The sequence below is a fragment of the Balaenoptera acutorostrata genome, chromosome 1 (assembly GCF_949987535.1).
Source record: "Balaenoptera acutorostrata chromosome 1, mBalAcu1.1, whole genome shotgun sequence".
In the NCBI taxonomy this organism is placed as follows: Eukaryota; Metazoa; Chordata; class Mammalia; order Artiodactyla; family Balaenopteridae; genus Balaenoptera; species Balaenoptera acutorostrata.
In genome coordinates, this window is record NC_080064.1 from 38,974,994 (window position 1) to 38,985,419 (window position 10,426).

Consider the following 10,426-nt stretch of genomic DNA (forward strand, 5'->3'; position numbering starts at 1 on the left):
TTCTACTAAAGTCACAAACAAGATAAGGATGCCCACGTCTATTATTTAACATTATATTGGAGGTAATAGCCAATGCAATTAGGTAAGAGAAAGACATTAGAAGTGTAAAAATGGAAAAGAAGGAAAATGCTATTATTTGCAGACAATAAGGTTGTCTCCCTAGAAAACGCAAGAAGTCAACTAAAAATTTACTATAAACAATAAGAGAACTCAGTAAGGTAGCAGAGTACAAAAGTATACATAAATTAATAGCTTTCATATATTCAAACTACAGCTAGCTAGAGAATATAATGGAAAAAGAAAGTCCCACTTACAATGGCAACAAAAAATAACTAATAATAAATCTAACAAGAGATGCAAACCTACATGAAAAAACTTTAACACTGATGGATACAAAATAAGATGAGCAAATGGAAAGATAGCATTCTCAGATAGAAACACTGTCATTATTAAAGATGTTGGGACTTCCCTTGTGGCACAGTAAAGAGGCTGCCTGCCAATTCAGGGGACACCGGTTCGAGCCCTGGTCCAGAAGATCCCACATGCTGCGAGCAACTCAGCCTGTGCGCCACAACTACTGAGCCTGCAGTCTAGAGCCCAAGCTCCACAACTTCTGAAGCCCAGGCGCCTAGAGCCCGTGCTCTGCAACAAGAGAAGCCACCGCAATGATAAGCCCGAGCGCTGCAAGGAAGAGTAGCCTCCGCTCGCCACAACTAGAGAAAGCCCGCTCACAGCAACGAAGACCCAACGCAGCCAAAAAATTAATTAATTAAAAAAAAAAGATGTTGATTTTCCCCTAAGTTAATGAATAAATTTAATCTGATTTCAATAAAAATTCCTATAATGTTAAGAACAGTTATGAGACAATTGGGGAAATTTGAATATGACTGCACTTTTGATAGTATTAAGGAATTATTGTTATTTATTTTAGGAATTTTTAAAAAGTACTTGTCTTTTAGAAATATAAATGGAAGTATATATGGATGAAACAATATGATATCCAGGATTTGGAGGGAAAGTGGGTGGGGATATAAATGAAACCAGATTGTCATGTGTTGAAATTTTTAAATGTTGGATCATAGGGACCTGGGTTCATGCTATTATTGGCTCAATGTCTGAACGTTTCAACAATAAAATGTTTAAAAAAGGAACCACACTAAGGGCAGATTTCTGGGCCTCTTCTCATAAAGATTTTGTTTCAGTGTCTCTGGGGTGAGCCCATGAATCTGCCATTTAGCAAGCGCCCCAGTGGTGTTTATATAGAAGACTAAGGTTTGAGAACCTCTATTATGGACTGAATGCTTGTGTCCCCCCAGATTCATATGTTGAAACCTAACCCCCACTGTGATGGTATTTGGAGATGAAGTCTTTGGGAGGTGATCAGGCCATGAGGATAGGGCCCTCAGGAATGGGATTGGTGCCCATATAAAAGAGACCCCAGGGGATTCCCTTCCCCCTTCCACCATGTGAGAACACAGTGAGATGACAGCTGTCTATGAACCAGGAAGGAGGTCCTCACCAGACACTGAATCTGTGGATGCCTTCATCTTGGACTCCCCAGCCTCCAGAACTATGAAAAATAAATTTGTTGTTTATAAGCCACCCCATCTATGGTATTCTGTTATAGCAGCCTGATGGACTAAGATAACCTCTTCCTGTTCCCCATACTATTGGTACTTGTGGGGTGGGGTAAAAATGGGGGACTTCCAAGAGGGCTAGGGTGATGTCTTCTAATAATAGAAGTGGTAAATTAGTATAGTTTTAACATCTTACAGAGGCAGCATGGTGGAGTGGAAACAGTATATCTATTTCATTCATTTGTTCATTCATTCATTTATTCCATAAGTATTTACTGAGGGCTCATTAGATGGCAGGCACTGTACTGGGGCCAGGTGCAGATATTGCCCTTGCTTTGTAGGTGATGACAAAGCCTCAGTCTTCTGAGGAACTTCCACTAGGCCCAGGTGTCCCACTTCATAGCTCATAAGACTGAGGCTGCAGAAGATGCTTAGTAAGCAGCAGGTCAGAGAGGGGGTGGTTCTTAAAGGGGAAGGGTCCTTGGCTATCACTCAGTCTAAGCTCAACAGAGTACATGAGAAAACTGAGGAGCAGGGAGCAAAAGGGATCAGCCCACCGATAAATACTGATGATGATAGACATTCTCTGAACCTTCTCTACACCTGTGCTGGAGATGCATTTTCTCTTTTCTTCCTCTCATCAACCCTGGGAAGGAGGGAGATTTGTCTTTCTGTAGCTGTTAAGTTGTCCTTCCCTCCAGAGGGAGGGATGGAGGGGCATGAAAGAGAGAAAGACGATCCCCCTAAGGGGGAAGAACGCCTTGGACATGTTAGGATGACACCCCAAACTCTGCCCTGCAGTTCTCTTTGGGAGAACCCCTAGGTGCCATCGTGGCTTCGTTTCCTGGAAGTGGGAAAACTGTGTCCCCCACATCCAGCAAGCAGCAATTCAGGCAGTGGGCAGGAACTACTTCTTGGTGGAGACCCACACTGCACTCCGTGGAGTCTGGATTCCATGGCAAGTACAGCCTGTGACTTCCCGAAGTTGTTATCCAGCTGGTCATGGGCTGAATTTGGGCCTTTTTCAAGAAGCATCTGTAGGAGCACAGCATTGCCCAAGGCTAAGAGAACTAAGGGCGTGTGCTCTTCTCTTCCAGGAAGTCTTCCTGCCTTATGCCAGCTGCCTGGAACCAACCCTCCTCAGGGGGGAGCCCTTGGCACAGAAAGTTCTTAGTGTTTTGCAGAAATGCTCCTTGCTTAAGCCCATGAGATTATTGTCTTCCCTTTGGATTGTAAACCCTTAAAAGTGGGTTCTTATTTATTTTACCTTCTCCCCTGGAACACTGTAGCAATAACTGACTGTTGTATGGAATTTTCTGGTTTACAAAGTGCTTTCATCACTCCAGGTTTTGAGTCCTGCAACAACCATGGGAGGAGAGTATTGGCAGCAAAAGGTGAAATGACTTGGCCAAGGGGCACAGCCTGAAAGTGGCAGAGTTGGGACTCAAACCCACGCCTCCCAACTCCATTCATGGTCCACCCCCTTGCCCAACATTGCCTGAGCGCTTAGCAGATGTAGTCACATGACCCGCCCTGTAAGTTAGGGAAAGGAGAACAAATTTGAAAGGGGGTAGGCACTTTTCTAAAAGTGTTCTTCTGGGAAAGTAGATGAACGCAGACATTTGTACCTGGATCCGTGTTAATGCAATTAACAGCATTAAGATCATCAACCATCCTCAGTAACCTTGACACCACCTTAGATTTCTTGCTTACTCTTTGATACCCTGGCAAAATCTGCTGGGACAGGTCATACTCCATACAGATAGCACCCAAGAAAGAACGTCATTTAGTGTGAGCCGAGGGTAGAAAAGGAGAAGGAGATAGGAAGGAGACCAAGTACAGAGAGAAGGGGTTCAGGAAACAGAAGGCTACTGGAGGGTCACTTGGCTTCTAGGGTGGAGGGTCGCCTGCCTCTGGGAATAAGGCACGTGGTAGATCACCTCTGAGATACCCAGAGCTTCCTTGACCTTGAGAGCAATTCCTTCTCCACCCGGGCACCCAGAGGACACAGTGCAGGCTGCTGTCTCTGAGAAAAAGTGAGAAGGGCGAGAAAGTTCCAGCCAATCAATCCCAGCTCCAGTGGGGTGTGAGTCTCCCAGCTGAGCTTTGTAGCTGAGTTTCCATCCATTCTCCATCACTGCTGCCTGCCCAGCTCTCCATACATCATCCGCCTCTGCTGCCTCACCACAGGCGAGAGCAAATGCACATACGATGGATGGAGAGCTTCAGCCTACACAGGCAACACACAATTCTCCATGCAGCTGCAGGGGCCAGGCACAATAATCCAGTGCAACAGATAATCCAGCACTGGGCTCCAGGGGTCATGGGCCTGGGGAATTCTCAGCTCTCACAACTGAACGAGGAAGCTATCTGGACTTCAAGAGTCAGAAGGCCTCTGCTTTCCTCTGTTGTCCCTCAAGGTCCTCACCCAAGACATGCTAGGAACAGCTGGCCTCTTCCCAGAAATTGTCCCTAGAAGCAGACAATAATCAAATCCTTATTTTTCATATATCTTCCACTTGTGTTGCCTGGGACGAAAGTGCAGAGAAAATTTGCAACAAAAGGATGGAAGGAATGTTGCTACCAATACCCTGTATGATGTAGGGGAAGTCATTTCACCTGGTTTGGGGTCTTTTTCCTCAGCTATAAAATCACTAATTTTTGCAGGGGTTCCCAAACCAGGCTGAGCCTCAGAATTACCTAGAGTTTTAAAAAAATTGTTTTCTAGGCCCCACCCAGACCAAAAAAATCCATATTTCAGTGGTGGGGCCCAAGAATCGACATCTTTGGCAAGTTCTTCAGGTGTTTCTGATGCCCAGCCAGGTGGGTAAATTACAGGCTTTGGTCTCTTTAAGCTGTAAACTGTTATGTGCAGTGAGTCGACAAGGAATTAAGTAAGTAGTGGTCTGTAATCAGGAGTAACTTGGTCTGATAAGCCAAATAATCTGGCAGGCCCTGCACCTTGGCCTGGAACTTCAAGTGCCACCTGGCTCCTGACCCAGATGTCAGCTCCCGGGCTCTGAGTCCTGCATTCACGCCTCCCTTTCTTTGTCCAGGTATGGGCACTGGGTCCAGCCAGCTGGTGGTTAAGGAGAGAGAAATAGTGGTCACTCCAACCTGTATGCTCTGGTCTGGGCTTAACCCAGCCTTCCCCTCCTTGCTCCCGCCCGCCAGCTTGTGAATCCAGCCTTGAGATTCCCCAATTCCTAATGTCATGCTCTCTGGCATGATTACTATTGCTCAAGCCTCTTTAAATTCTTGGAAGAGAATTTCTGAAAATGGCAATACAGTGCAGGAAAAATAGCACAACAGAAACTTGTGTTCTAGAAGTAGAAGATCTATGTTCCAGAAGCAGAAGTTCCCACCTCGTCTATATAGGAGACGTGTGCCTTGAAAAGGTAAAGTACTTAATCTAACAGCTACTACTCTGCACTTTTATTATGTGTGAAGTATAGAGCTAAGTACTTTACATATATCATTTAATTCTTTCTTAAATTTGAGATAGGACCATTAATTTTTAAATTTACAGGTGAGAATACAAAGGCTCAGAGAGGACTTCCCTGGTGGCGCAGTGGTTAAGAATCCGCCTGCCAATGCAGGGGACACGGGTTTGAGCCCTGGTCGGGGAAGATCCCACATGCCTCAGAGCAACTAAGCCCATGCGCCACAACTACTGAGCCTGCACTCTAGAGCCCGTGTGCCACAACTACTGAAGCCCGCGTGCCTAGAGCCCATGCTCTGCAACAAGAGAAGCCACTGCAATGAGAAGCCCCTGCATTGCAACGAAGAGTAGCCTCCACTCTCCACAACTAGAGAAAGCCCGCATGCAGCAACGAAGACCAAACAGATCCAAAAAATAAATACATAAATTTATTTTAAAAAAAAGGCTCAGAGAGATTGAGTAATTTGTCCAAAGGCAGAGCTGAGATTCTAATTTAGTCCTTACTCTTAACATCTACGATGCTGTCTCCCCAGTGTCCTCATTTGTAAGATGAGAGTAGTTATCCTCATAGTATTGTTGAAAAACGTCAAATGGAAGAAACTTAGGTAGTGGAAGCAAATATCTCAGTCTTTTGGAAGTCATGCACCAAGTGAGACTCAGGAAAACACCTCTGTGCTTCCTCTTTTCCCCTGCGAAATCAGTGTCAAAATATAAGATCTGTCAACTTCTTCCCACCTGACCAGAGGCAGGGCCAAAATGCAAAAATAAATGTAGATTGAAGAAATAAGAATGCAAGGTGGGGATTCACGCCAAATCATGAATATCGGAACAATAACAACAAAAGTGATCTGGGGATCACAATGGACCAAAAGTCAAACATGACCCAGTAATGATGCTTCAAACCAAGGCAAGGATTTTTGTGTGTGTGTGGGGGGAGGGGGTGGAGTAAGTGAAATACTTGAGGGGACACCTCTGATTACCTCTGATTACTGTCATGGCAGATGTAGAAGAGCACCAAGGAAAAGCGAGTATCACATCTGTAGGGAGGGACACGGGTTCCGGGCAACAGGCAAGGTTCAAGTCAAGATGTGATGGGAATGCTGGGCTGAAACCAGCCAGATGAAATGATATAGGGATAAGTGTAGAGACCCAAAAGTCAAGAGTTCCAGGTAGGAAAAGCCATGTTTGACAGCAGATCCTGGGAAGACAGCTGAGGGTGGAAGTGGGGATGAGGGTGAGGGGAGGGCACGGTGGAGAGGCAAAGTGGAGAGGTGACTTCGGAGTGGGCCAGGCCAACTCCCAAAGGACTTCCATCCTAAATCCACTCTGGTCACCCCACAAGATTATCTTTGGCTTAACTCCAGGCCCCAACGGTGAGGCAGACACTGGTGAGTTGGTCCAGAAGCAGGGGCTGGGGTTTTGGGTCATATAAGGAAAGACAGAAGTTTGCTCCATCTGCTGAAAAGACTCCAAGGCAACTTGAGAGCTATCTTCACACATCAGCAGGAGATGCTGTGGGGTAGAAAAGCCAACAGACTTTTCTGGGAGGCTCCAGCTATGTGGGGCAGAACAAAGCCCCGTGAGGGGAGGGAGAGATGGTTAGATTTCATTGCATGGTGGGGACAAACTTGCAATCACTCAGAGCTGTCTCTGCAGGGCCCAGGTCAGCTAGCAGGGTAGAGAGCCTGCAGTCCCTGGAAGTTTTCGAACAGTTGCCCAATGGCTTGTAGATGCTGTAGGCAGGGCTGCTGTGGTGGGTGGGAGGTTAAACTTGACCAGGTTTTTTTCGGTCTTTCTTGGAAACGGTTTCTTCAAATGACAACTTATGGGAAGCCCAGTAAAAACAAAAACAAAAACAAAAAACCTTGCTTCTCTCTGGTTGAGTTGGGGATAAGGACCAGGCTCCCGGGATCCCCACCTCTAGGAACTGTTGGGATGTTCTTGAAGTACAGTTGAAAACTAGTTACTAGAAAGCGTATGAGATCTTTTTAATGCTAAGCCCTGGTAAGCCAAGACAGGAGCTTGAATGTGCCAGGCTGGTAAAAATAATTGTTTTGCTCCCCAAGTTTGTTCGCTGTCTTAGTTCCTTCTGCTTACAAACCCTGGACTGGCTGCCTCCTTTTTTGGCTCCTTGGCTTTGTTTTCACATGCAGCCTCTGCAGTAAGAACAAGCGAAATGGCCACTGCCTGGGGCTGGCCTGGGGCATAATCACGATGGGTTTGCCAGGGCTGGGTCTCATTGTACAAGGATGTTTGTGGACACAGGTGGTCTGAGCTGAGCAGTCATCCAAGAGGAATTTATTCAACAGTCACTGGTATCTTCTCTCTCTGTGCTGGGCTTCATGCTGGACCCTGGGAATACAATGTCCAGTAAGATATGATCTGTGTCTCTGAGGAGTGTCCAGTCTATGGGAGAGACAGCCTTGTAAAGGCAGAGCACAAAATGCTGGGGAAGCTCAGGGGAGTACACAACCAGGTGGGGACAGCGTAGAGGGGGTTAAGTGCCAGGGAAGGCTCTGGTAGAGATGCTTCAGTGGAGCTCTGAAAGACAAATAAGAATTAACTTGATGACGGGGGAAAAGCTGGCAAAGTCTATGCTAAGATCAGAGCAGAGGGAAGAACAGCACAGTGTATTTGGGGAACTGCCGGTCATGCGGACTGACTGGAGCTAAGGGAGTCAGAGGGGCCTAGCAATAGATGCGCCTGGAGAAGTCACCAGAGACCAGTTCTTAAAGCTCTTGTGAGGTGATCCAAAGGGACTTTGTTCTGAAAGCTCTAGGCAGCTTGGGAGGACGCGTAAGTCGTATGAACTGATTTTGTTGTAGCTCTTGCAGTCCCTGGGGCCCAGAGGGCTCAGAAGTTGCCCTGTGGATTTGAGGGATGAGCCTGCTCCGTGGGCGTGACAAAGGATACCGTGAAGTCTGGAGCACGGCCTTCTATTCCTGGCTTGGTTCCTCATGCAGCGACCTTCAGGTCATCTCTTGCCTTTTCGTGCACCAAGTCTCTCCTTTAGCAGAATAGGGGTAAAAGTGCTGCCACCACCCTGCCACATTAAGAGAATTGCCAAGACCAAAATGTTCCATGTGGTATGAAACAGAGCACAAAAAGGTCCTCCTTTAGGTAGAACATGATGTCCCTTGAAAGAAAGTTTGGATGAATCAGAAATGTTATAATGAGCGCATTCTGTTCTTAAGTTGTTGGCAGGATAACTGGCACACCTGTTTCTCAGAGCAAGGGCTTGTTCAAGAGACACCCATGACTTCTTAAGGCCTGAGCTGGCTATTGGAGCTGGGGTTTGGGGTGATTGGGAAGCTGCCCTCTTTTCTGAGCTGGAGGTAGGGGAAGGCAGGGCGTGCAAGGAGAGCAGCAGCAGATCCCACCAACCAGCAGGTTCCTGCCGATCTCATTGGGTTGTTGGAAGGACTGAGACAATCCAAGTAAAGGGCTCAGTACCATGCCTGGCTCTTGATAAGCCCCCAATAATAGATGTTAGTGGTATTGTTAACGTGTATATATTTTGAGACCAACTCTGAACTCAGAGTGCCTCCTGTCTCTTGGATGGAACATACATTCTTTGAGATTTTAATATCATCTACCTTTTATTCCCTGTTAAGCCATGGGTGCTTCAGGGCAGGTACCATGGTCTAGCAAGATTTGCATTCCCCACAGCACCCAGTAGTGTTCTCTAACCCTCCTTGCCCCTCTTCTGAGATGGCACTGGTCAGTTTGCCTTGTATTGTAGTTAGTATTCATGTCAGTGTCTTGCCTCACTGAACTCTGAGCTTATCAACGCTGGACTGAACCTTTAAATCTGTGCCCAGAAACAAGCATGCTTAGCTTGGCCCTGCTTCAAGGCCTCAGCACTTGCTGATCTCTTTACCTGGTACTTTCCCCAGCTCAAGCATCAGCTGTCAGCTCTGCAGAGATGGTGTTCCTGACCATTAAGTTATTGCCTTCACTCCACATTCTATCATATTTTAAAATTTTCAGTATTTGAAATAATCTTGTTGGTTTATTCATTTGTCTTCTCCACAAGAATATAAGCTCCATGAGAACAGGGGCCTTAGTTGTCCCCTTCACTGCTGTATTCCCCAGTTTCTTATAATTGTGCTTGGCATATAATAGGTGCTCCATAAATATTAGTGAATGCTGAATTGATTCTAAATTAAATGGCTGGGGGAGTGGGCCTTTGTACTTCTTCTCCAAGACTGAACAACAGGTCAGTATTGCAGAGATTGCAAAAAACAGACCATGTGGCTCCTGCTTCCCAACTGCTTGGGGAAGAAAGAATAAACATCATCAGAACAAGACAAGGCAAACTCTTACGAGGCGCTAGATGTGAGGCACAGAATCAGAGGCAAGAGACACAGGTGGTGGCTGGCTGGAACACAGCCTGAGTGCAGGGATCATCGTACTCACTCCACTGTGTCAGCACCTAACTCAGAGGCTGCAGAGGAAGTGCTCTGTGAGCGACTATTGAATTGCACTGAGCAGACAGCCCACCAAAGACGTGCAGGAGGTTAGCTGAGATACAGAGAATTTGTGTTTAACTTGCTATCTTCCTACTCAGTTAAGTTTTCGACCTTTGTGTGTCAAGAGAGCCTCTTAAATTCAAACTATTTAAATATAAGCATATACAGAACAAGATAATGTTTTGGCTAAAATCCATGTCATTTATTTATTCAACAAAAACCTGAGTATCTTCTCTGTTCCAGACCATGTCCTTGGTGCTGAGAATGGAGATAAACCCTGGCCCTCAAGGAGCTCACAGTCTGGGGGAAAGATACATACATGAGTAAATATAATGTAGCGTATGCCGAGGGGACCCCTACAGGAGGCAAAGAGCAGAGGCACCGGATTCTACGGTTCATGTCCGCAGGAACGAGAGACCTGGCTAATGGGTATTTTTTGTGAAGAACAGATAAGGTAGTGGTCCTCAGAGTGTGGCTGGCTAGTTATCTACATCAGAATCATCTGGAGCACATATTAAAATGCAGATTCCCAGCACTTCAGCAGGTTGGCCTTTGGGACCTGGGAGTCTGCATTCTAAAGTGCTCTAGGTACTTCCACTGCAACTTAGTTTGAGAACCTGTGAGATAAGGTTTGCTTATGAAACTGGAATGAAGAATGATCTGCACATCTGAAATGCTAATTTGTATTGGCCTTCGGTGAGAGGTAGGGCAAGAAGGGAGGAAGAAGGGAGTTGACATTTATTAAGCTCTATATAGTCTCTATATAAGTTAATTTAATTCTCACAATAATCCTGTGAGATAGATATTATTACTCTCATTTTACAGATAAAGAAACAGAATTAGAGAGCTTAAATAATTTGTTCAACATTTGGAGCTAATGAATCCCAACACTGAATCTAGATTCACTTAACCGTAAAGCCTGTCCACTTTCCATA